This window comes from Alligator sinensis, unplaced genomic scaffold, assembly GCF_000455745.1.
Source record: "Alligator sinensis unplaced genomic scaffold, ASM45574v1 scaffold2495_1, whole genome shotgun sequence".
Lineage (NCBI taxonomy): Eukaryota > Metazoa > Chordata > Crocodylia > Alligatoridae > Alligator > Alligator sinensis.
This window is the reverse complement of record NW_005843804.1, coordinates 653-11,163: the sequence shown is the minus strand read 5'-3', so window position 1 is coordinate 11,163 and position 10,511 is coordinate 653. Positions and strand designations below refer to the sequence as shown.

Below are 10,511 nucleotides of genomic sequence, written 5' to 3'. Positions count from 1 at the left end.
ATACTCCCCCTCTACGTGACATTGGTCAGGCTGCAGTTGGAGTACTGCGTCCAGTACTGGGCGCCGCACTTCAAAAGGGATGTGGCCAGCCTGGAGAGGGTTCAGAGGAGGGCACCCCCTTGGTGAGAGGGCAGCAGGGCAGACCCTACGAGGAGAGACTGAGGGACCCGAACCTGTTCAGCCTCAGCAAGAGGAGGCTGAGGGGGGACCTGGTGGCTGCCTACAAGGTCATCGGGGGGATCAACAGCAAATAGGAAGATCCCTATTCTGCCCAGCACCACCTGGGGTTATGAGGAACAATGGTCATAAGCTGATGGAGAACAGGTTTAGGTTAGAGATCAGAAGGCAATATTTTCCAGTTAGGGTGGCCAAAATCTGGAACCAGCTTCCCAGGGAAGTGGTCCTCACCCCTACCTTGGGCAAATTCAAGAGGAGGTTGGATGATCACCTGTCTGAGGTCTTGTGAACCCAGCATTCATTCCTGCCTCAGGCGAGATGATCTGTTCAGGTCCCTCCTGACCCTAGCTACTATGAAACTATAAGATAGAGCACCATAAGACAGGTGAGCCAAAGTGTTGGAGAGAGGGAATCTCCCAGGCCAGTCAATGATCTGACTTCCAGACACTGAGGACTGTTGAGGCCACCTCTGAAGCTGGTGGCATGGTGACACCAGCCATGCATACATTAATGGAGAACTTCCATATTTTTAAGAAGACAGAGCAGTCCCTCATTGCCACACCCTAGAGATAGATGGAGGGCATCCAGGCCATTCTCCAGATTCTCCACATGGCCCTCGACACCACAGGGTTCTCCCTGTGGGTTCTCCCACAGGGTTCTCCCTTGTGCTAGTGCAACACAGCACTAGCACAAATATCCCTTCCTTAGGGCAGGGCTTCTCACCCCAGTCTCAGGACATGGGCCTACAGAACTAGGTAGTCAATCAGCTCTTCCTACTCCTCCTTGGGAGCCAAACCCTCCTTTCCCATTACCCAGATCTTTGCCCTGCTGTCTCACTGAAACCTAGGACCGGCTACATGACTTATTAGTCCATACTCCTGGCCTTCTCTGGGGCTACATGACTTATTAGTCCATCCTCCTGGCCTTCTCTGGTCAACTCAACTAACTGCCCCAGAGATGAATCATGTTATGATGCATCTGAGCCCCATCTGCAGCACAGGAAAATATCATTCCCTGGGGACTCAGGGAGACAGGGTCAGGACCAGCTCTCCTTGACTTGACAGGCTCTTGGGTATTTGCCTGCAGGGGAAGCAGCACAGTGTGGGGCTCTTGCTCCTTTAACCCTACATTCAACCAAGAAGCATACTGGCCTACAGCCCTATTCCCAAAGACCTCTCTGCTTCCTGGAGGGCCCCATAGCCTGTAATGGCAGATAGGATGCACATGTTCTGGGCAAACACTCCCCTGCCCCACTTGCCCTCTCCTACTGCCTGTGTTATATTTCCCTCATACCAAACCCATCATCTGCATAGCATTTACTTGTTCTAAGAGTACTACAAACAGCATTTACTTGTATATAGTATTTAATAAAACCTTCTTTTGCTTCATAATGAAGCAAAAAAATGGTACTCAGCATATGTTTGGGCTGAAGAGTGGTATGCCTTCATCCCTCCATACATAACAACACAAGGGTCCCCTAGGCTCCCCCTCATAAGAATTCCCTAAGATCACAGTAATCCATAACTTTGGTCTCTTGGTTGTGGTCCTGGCTGGGGGGAGCCTTTGCAGCCCAGGCCTCTGAGAACATGTCTGTCCTTGTCTTACAGATGTGGTGAGTGATTATCACCATCCAGGAACATCCTTCAGTGCTCCACACTATACCTTGAGTTGCCCAACATGCAATCTTTGCCCACAGAGTCATTGTTCAGATTATAGGTGAATTGTTCCAGGTGCCTCCCATATACCTTTATGAGCCAGGGGAGGAGCACATATGTTGAGTACCCAAGATGAATGCATTGCAGGTGGGGAAATATTGTCTTTCCAGTTGTATTTTGGTTCCAGCATGTGTAAACATTTTTAGCATTAGCAAGAACACCATCATTTAAAGCTCAAAGGCCTTAGTGTAATGAACTTTGCCTGAACACTGTATAGTTCCTTAGGTGAATTGTCTCCAGGGGTTCATGATGGCCTGCAGCAGTAATGCTGCATGACTACAGTAACCAGTAGCAGTGGTTGTAACTGGTTGTAGTGGTTGTAACCACTGGTTGCAGTGGTTGTAACCAGTAGCAGTGGTTGTAACCACTGCATTACTGCAGCAGTAATGCTTGAAGCTGATGCACTCTGAGCTAAACAGTTCTCTGGAGACAGGAGGGGAGGTTGGGTGCCAGTGTTAGCTCCAGTTCAGACCATAAAAAATCATCTGGGCAGGTCTTGGTATGACCCCTGGAGAAAATACAGTGCCACCATCTTTTGACTGGCACAGCTCACCTCCCATATGGCTGGTCTGGTCATGGACTCCCCACCCTTTGGAGACAGATGAGCGTGTAATGGTGTGTATTTGGTACCCTTATGTTGGGGCCATGGGTCTCAAGTGACGGGCCTAGCTCAGCGCAGGACACCTTGTATGGGGCCTTACTCAATCTGAAGTTATGTCACCACTCCCCATCACCCCAGGCCTCCAGCACTATCCAGTCCCACCAGTTGCTCTTCCTTAGGTTAGACCTCTGTTTCTGCCGTTCCAGGACTAGATCCACTAAGCAGAAGCCCAGTGAGGTCAAATACTCAGAAGGCTCTGATATTGCCACTCAGCTCTTCCTGAAACCCTCTGGAGGATAGTGGTCAAGAGGCCAGAAAAATGCTGGGACACCTGCTCTCTCATCCCTTATCTGTGGTGCACCTTGGTAGAAACCTTTCCAGCACAACATAAAGCGATTCATTTCAGGAGGGGCCTTGTTATACAAAAGCAGCTCAAGTTAATGCAAAATCTAAAAGAATTGGCTTGAGTAGTTGTCCATACCCAACTTTATTCTCCAATGATATGGGATTTTATTTCCAAAGCAGTTAATGTCCCTCAAGTTTAGCTAAATGAAATCTGGTTGCATGTTTAAGTGCATTCATTTCTTTCCAGTATTAGTTCTTCCTCTGAGATCCTGGAGGAAGCCTGATTTTCCACATCTGGTCAATGGGAGATTTTAGCACTGAAAAACTGTTGAATTTTGCCAGATAGTCAGTTATGTTTTTGAGGTGATAAATTATTTCATAATCAATGACACTATGTTTCTAATGATGGGAAAGATTTTTTTTCCCTTTTCTTTTTCATTCATTTTTTCCTGATATTTCAAGGTGTCTTTTTTTGGAAGGTTTTGTGTTCACTTCTATCAATATTATTGTTCTGCCTCTGCAATGATAATTTGACGTGCCCATCATCAGAAATGTCAGGAGTATTATCAGCTTCTTAAGACAGGATAAATAATGATGCCAGGGAGAGCCTGACATTGTTTAATGGCGGTAGTGTACGTATGGACAGAAAGATGAGTGAAGAACCACAGCATCTTTCTGAGAATATGCGGCTCTCTCAGCTGGAAGCAATGATACATCTGAAATGCATTAGGATAGAAGACTGACTACAAAACCACTACTTTGATCTCTAGGATGATGATGGAAGGGACCACATCAGAGATTCAGGCTTTTTTTCACCCTTGTAAGGTAAAGGAACATTTTTCTTTTCATTTATTTAAATAATATTATCTCAGGCTTGGGGTGAGTCGGTGGCAGGTAGGTTGATGGATGGACAGGAACATGGATAGATAGAGAGATAGAGTTAGTATGCCAAAATACAATCAGTATTCACATTTTAGAACGTCATCATTTGGACTGAGAGTTAGTTTGTCCACTTATGGATATGAATGCAATAATCAAACATGTTCCATATAATAGTATACTGATTAGCTGTCTGTACAGCACAAGCATTAGATTGTGCTTCAGTATGCCAAAATACAATCAGTATTCACATTTTAGAACATCATCATTTGGACATTTGAATATACAGGAACTTATTTGAACACACAATTTTTTTCCAATACTGATCCATATTCCATTGTTCAGAGAATTTGAATAAAGTGAATAAAACAGAATTCAAAACCTGAACACCGGCATATTAATGTAGGCTAGTGCTTTAATAAAGACAAGGGCATTTTGTTTTGATTTGAAAATATGTGTCTACAGAGAGGATTCAAATTGAAAGTCCTTACATGTCTCATTTCTGATATCTTGTTTCTAATTATCAGAATATTTAGTCAGGCTTAGGTGAAATATAGTTTAAATAATTTCCATAAATGCATGACATTTATTTGCCAACAGCAATGTACAGATAAATATGTAATTATATACAGCAGAAGATACATTATAACATGAAAACATTCATGTGTTTAATGGAATGGATTTTACATATTAGGTAATGATGTATACTCTAAAATGGAATAATGTAGCATTAATACGTTTTTATTCTTATACTCTCTTTTGAATACCACGACAAGAAACTTGCTAAAAGTTAGGTGTGTTTATGTTACAATAATGCTGTATATCTTATTTCCCTAATTACATTGGGAAAGAATGGGGATGAACAGACCAGGTCTCAGAGTCCAGGGAGTCAGGGTCTCCACCTGGGCTGGCTTCAGGGAGCACTTCAAGAAACCACAGATTGCTAAGAGTATGAAACAATTTATCCTATAAGGAGCCTGTAACACGTCCTTCTCAATTTGCTTTTAATTTCCCTGTTCAATCCTTTCCACTTGGCCCAAGAATCCTTTTCCCAATGCCCTCAAAATTTCCCCAGCCATATCATTATCCATGCATAGTGAAGGTCTGCCCTTGGTGCCATGGCAAACTTTTAGCCCCAACCAAATAGCAGTTTTTCAAAGTAGCTCAGTACCCTTCCATTACTTTAGTTTGATATTTGGTAACAGCTTAGAACTCAACGATACAGTCATGTACTTTTGGGGCAATTATTGCTCTCCTGACAGGTGGATTGAAAGGTACTCAAGGAGGTGTCTGCCATAGAGCTTCATGAGCCAGGGCAGAAGTGCATAGATGGGTGCTCCCCTCTACCATTAGAATACCAGCCACTGACGCTGCCCTGTGTGTTACTGTTGTTCAAGATGCTCACTGTTAGTCCTTGACACTACAGTGTATACCCAATGTCATATTCTCCAACTATTTGGGTTGGTCTAATAAAAATATCAAATGCACCCAAGGAACCTTGTCTGCCTATACCCAATATCATGATTTTTTTACACTCCATTCTCAGCATTGTTCCAAAGTACCTGATGTGAGTTTCAGTAGTGACACACATGTACTTATTTTGCATTTTGGTTACTTGCATTTTTTTTCTAAAAGAAGCTCTATTTGTAGGGAGGGGAAAAATAAGTTACTTTTTTTTTTTTGTAAACGGTATGCTTTTCCAGTTAAAATAATGCCATGATTTGTGAAACCTGTCGAATACTTTCCAAACCTCTGGGATTGGCAGTACTTTGAGAACATCTGAACAATCATAGCAGTGCAAAATTCTGCCTTCCACGTGCTTATGGAGTGAGAGTGGGGATTTGTTGTGACTCAGAATCTATTCATCAGTCTTCATGATGTACCGATTCTGGAGGCAGAAAGATTTCAGTGCTCCAAAATGCCAAACCATATGTATATCATTAGAAATGATAGAAATGGATTCATTTTACTTTATAATGAATGGATTGATTTGAATTTGTATCTTGGGTTAATGAAATTTAAGCCTTAGCCACAATAACCCTTTGATTACCTTTCTTTCAGCCAACTTCTAGAGCAGAACAATTCTAAAAACAGGAATACTATGAATGGGATTAATATCATTAGCTGTGTAATACTAAAACATATACTTCATAACTTCAAGTGAGAGTGTAGCCCAACATAGGACATGTAAGATTTACCCGTTTTATTCTCTCTGTCACCAATTATAAAACAGACTTTAAAAAGTGAAGATTCTCAGAAAAAAGAATAATTTTGCAAGCATGTTAAGTTAGGAGAGGTGCATGATGCAGTGTTTGGATATCATGTATAAGAATTATTGTATGTCTATCACTGAGAAATTTGTCCTTACTTTCCTCATAATGACATAGGCGGGACAATGGCTTCCATGATGCCATTCTCGAAGTGAATATGCCGGACTATTCACCTCCAGAGTGGAACACCAACCTAGAAGGTTCAATCTCCGGCAAGACGAGTCTTTTGAGAACTCAGCACAGGGTGTCTATTTTATTGTGGGGGTTTTTTCAGATTATTTTTCAGAGATGAATGGAATTTCTCTGATGCCATGGCAGATGCAGAAGGAGGAAATCAAACATACATCACTGAATTTATCCTCCTGGGATTTGAAATTCTTCCAGAGTTGCAAATACTTCTCTTCTTCCTGTTTCTCATACTCTACATTGCAACTATAGCTGCAAACATCCTCATCATTGTGCTCATCATAGCCATCCAGCATTTGCACACCCCCATGTACTTCTTCCTGGGGAACTTGTCCTGCTTGGAGACCTGCTATACCTGCACCCTCCTGCCCAGGATGCTGGCCAGCTTCCTCACTGGAGACAGAACCATTTCATTCTCCGGCTGCTTCATCCAATTTTTTTTCTTCGGTATGTTGTTAGTTACAGAATGCTGTCTCTTACTACTTGGCCATATGTAAACCACTGCATTATGCAGCCCTTACGAGTAACAGATTCTGTTTCACCCTTGCAGCTGGCCCATGGACCACTGGATTTATAGTTGTCTCCATTGTATATCTCTTCTTGTTACGATTAATCTTCTGTGGACCCAATCAAGTCGATCATTTCTTTTGTGACTATGTCCCAGTCATCAAACTCTCCTGTAGTGATACTTATGAGGTTGAACTTGTCGTATTCAGTTTAGGTTGCATATTCCTTTTGCCCCCATTCCTTTTGACTCTCATGTCCTATGTCTGTATTATCACCACCATAGTGAGAATCCCTTCCACTACCGGGAGACAAAAGGCCTTTTCCACCTGTTCCTCTCACATTATTGTGGTGACAATTTTCTATGGGATCCTAGCAATTGTGTATATGTTCCCTAGAACCAACAACCTTAAAGCCCTGAACAAGCTGTTCTCTCTCTCCTACACTGTTCTGACTCCATTGGCCAACCCTCTCATTTACAGCCTGAGAAACAAGGAAGTCAAGGAGGCTGTACGGAAAGTTGTCTGCGTGTTTATGAATTGGAAAATAATGTCCTGAACTCTATTAGCAAGTTCAAGCATAATGGAAATAACAGGAATCAGAGCTATGGCAAATGAATGGTTCCTGTCCCGGGGGTTTTGGGGAATTCTAAAAGAAAATCAGAGCTATAGTGATTGAATTGCCAAGCGCTTTGGGGAATTCTAGAAGAAAGAGAAACTTCGGAGAGATTACATGCATTTCATACCCAGTCCTAATGAATGGATTGTCCTGACACCACAGTATGAATTTAAAAAATGTTCCCAGTAAGAATACTAAATGGATTTTGTCATATGAACTCTTTGTACTTCAAGTCCGTATATATCCATTTTCTTCAACTTGAGGCTTCCTATACTTAGGCCCAAATATAAATCTCCCTTTTAGGATGTGCACAGTAAATATGTGCATGGCCAGTTATCATGGAGTGCCTGATGTGGTAAAAACCTAACCTCTTTGAGTCATTGTTCACACACTTGTATCCTAATCCTCAAATGGGGAGAGATACTGCTGATGAAATCAGGGAATCTAGGAAGCTGAATGATCTGATGTTGTGCTGAGATCCACTTAAGAAAAGTGGTAATGGTGGGAATACCTAAATGTCCATTATAAATTGGAAAGAGGTCATTGGCATTGTAAATCTAATTTGTGTTTTTCCCTTGCTTAATGTAGCCTGTACTAATAAATTTGTAGTTAGATTTTAACTGAATTTGACGATTGTTGATCTCAAATCCTATTGAACATTTCATGACTAATTAATTTATGGGTCTTCAAAAATTCCAACTTTCTAAGGGAATCCCAGCACCCCACGTTTTGCCAATGGAGTCCACTTCTTGCCTATGTAGCCCTTTGTATGTGGATGGCAATGCCCCATGAAGTATACACACACACTAAGCTTGCCTACTAGCTGACAAATAACATATACATGCTCCTTGTATATGCGTAGCAGTCTTAAGACTCCTGAAAATGGAGTCAGCCAAAACCTGTAACTACCAAAGTTAGCCTCAGGAGTGAAAACATGTCCTTTTCCCAGAATGCTCAATAGCTAGGGCACTCCTCTAGCAAGCTGGAGGTCCTGTAACCCAGGTGCCCATAATCTAAAACAGCAGTACCCAACCTTTCCCCACTGGGAATGGATGGACAGGCTCAGTCCATGTGCCGTCTAGATCAAGCTTTTAGGGATGATCCTGAACTTGTGGGGGTGAAGCAGAGCCTGATGCATCCCTGTGAGGGTGCCAAGGAGTGGCCCAGCCTTGACTGGGTCCCATAGGGAAATGAGAGTTGGCTTTGCCATGATCTGCCCACAAGGTTGGGAAGAGAGCATGGCACGGATCTGATTTTTTGGAGTTGTTTTGGATGGTGCCTGGCCCAAACCTAGTCCAGCAATGGTGGGGGGAGATACGCAGAAGTCAGCCCTGAATTGGATGAGTGAGGAAGAAAAGAGATGTGAGGGGGAGAAGGGGCATGGAACAGCTCTGATCCAGCCCCATGGAGCTTTGGGATATGGCAGCGAGGGAGGGGTGGCAGTAGTAAAATAGTAAAGTGTTTACAACTGTTTAATTATCCAGGTGTGCTTCTGCCCTGGTTGGTGTACTGTAGTGGCATCTACCAGCTGTAGGAAATCAGGAAGGGGCTTTCCTCCCCTTTTTCCTCCCCTCCCACCCCTATTTAGCCATGCCAGGCAGGAGCCACACTCCCAAGTCACACGAACAGCGCCCCCCCCCAAACAGGCACGCTCTTTAGGGGTGTGCCGGAGTTTGCACGGGAGTTTGCACAGGAGTTTGCACAGGGGGGAGAACAGGAGGGGCCTGAGACTCCACACATTGGAGTCGGCGGCTTCGAACACAGTCTCCAGAGTCTTTAGGTGAGTGCACACGAGGGAGTGTTAATGTGGGTGATGACTCAGAGTGAAGCCAGGGACCCTTGGAGATGAGATTGATGGGTACTACCCCATGCTACTTTTCCATGTGGGAACAAATGACACAGGCAGGAGCAATCCAGACTGCATCATGAGTGACTACAAGGCTCTGGGAGCTGGGCTTAAAGGATTGGGGGCTCAGGTAGCTTTTTCCTCTATGCTTCCTGTTGCAGGCCATGGTCCAAGGAGGCGAGGATGCATCAATGAGGTGAACCGGCATCTCCGATGGTGGTGCCATCAAGAAGGCTTTGGTTTCTATGACCACAGAACCCACTTCAAGGACAGAGGACTCCTGGGGAGAGATGGCATCCCGTTTCTTCCCTTTTCTTGGCCAGGATGGCTGACCTCTTAGATAGAGCTTTAAACTAAGATTGCAGGGGGATGGGGAAACTCTAACTGGAGCCTACCCAGGGACCAATATACAGGAAAGCTCCATTGACAATGAAACCAAGAAAGCCACTCTTATGGGAGCTGAGAAAACAGCTCCCCTTCAGTGCAACAGGTGGCCAATGACCTCAGTAGAAGGACTTAGGTGCCTGTACCCCAATGCCAGAAGCATGGGGAACAAGAAGGAAGAACTAGTATTCCTGCTTTCTACTGGGCACTATGATCTAGTAGGGATCATGGAGACCTGGTGGACCTCTTCTCATGACTGGAGCATAGCCATAAAGAGCTACATCCTCACAGAAGGGATCAGGTAGGAAAGAGAGGTGGGGGTGTTGCCCTCTATGTGAAGGAGCAGCACACCTCCCTACAGGCCAATGATGGCCCCAAAGAAGAACAGCTTGAAACCCTTTGGGTCAAGCTCCAGCGGAGGCACGGCAAGAGTGACCTGACTGTAGGTATATACAGGGACTTGAAACAAGGGTATATACAGGGTGCCTAGGGTGAAGTAAACCTGTAGCAATGTACTTCTGTTCGAGAGGGGCCTGATAGGACCTGAAGCCTATAGTCCGGAGAATTGGGATCAGAGCTAATAGACACAGCTAGAGCAAAAGTGGACAGGGGTTAAGGGAACCCCATCCAGATAGTTGCCAAGTAACTGAGAGCCCATTTCTCTGATGAGGTCCCTAGTCAGCTTATTACATCAAGTCATGGCAGATGAGACCACTGGTGGGTACAAGCCAGGAGAGGAACACGGTGCCCAACTGCAAGAGGTTTGAGAGGTCTACTATACTGCACCTACACTTCTGGCAGTGTACAGCATATAAGAGCAAGCCTTTATTTTGAGCTAATATTAAATTGTCTGTATATACAGTACTCATTTTTTTAAATAAAATAAAAATCTGTTATAGTAGATGTTTGATTTTAGTATATGATACTTTATGTATACTTTGTTAAAATGATTTGTTCTGAAAAATGTTCTGCATGCAGTCCTTGAC

The 10,511-nt window shown here is 43.8% G+C and overlaps 1 pseudogene; it reads left to right on the top strand.

The window, feature by feature from the left end:
* The first annotated feature begins 6,298 nt into the window (after window positions 1-6,298).
* LOC112548951 lies at window positions 6,299-7,294 on the top strand (annotated as a pseudogene).
* Window positions 7,295-10,511: the final 3,217 nt, after the last annotated feature.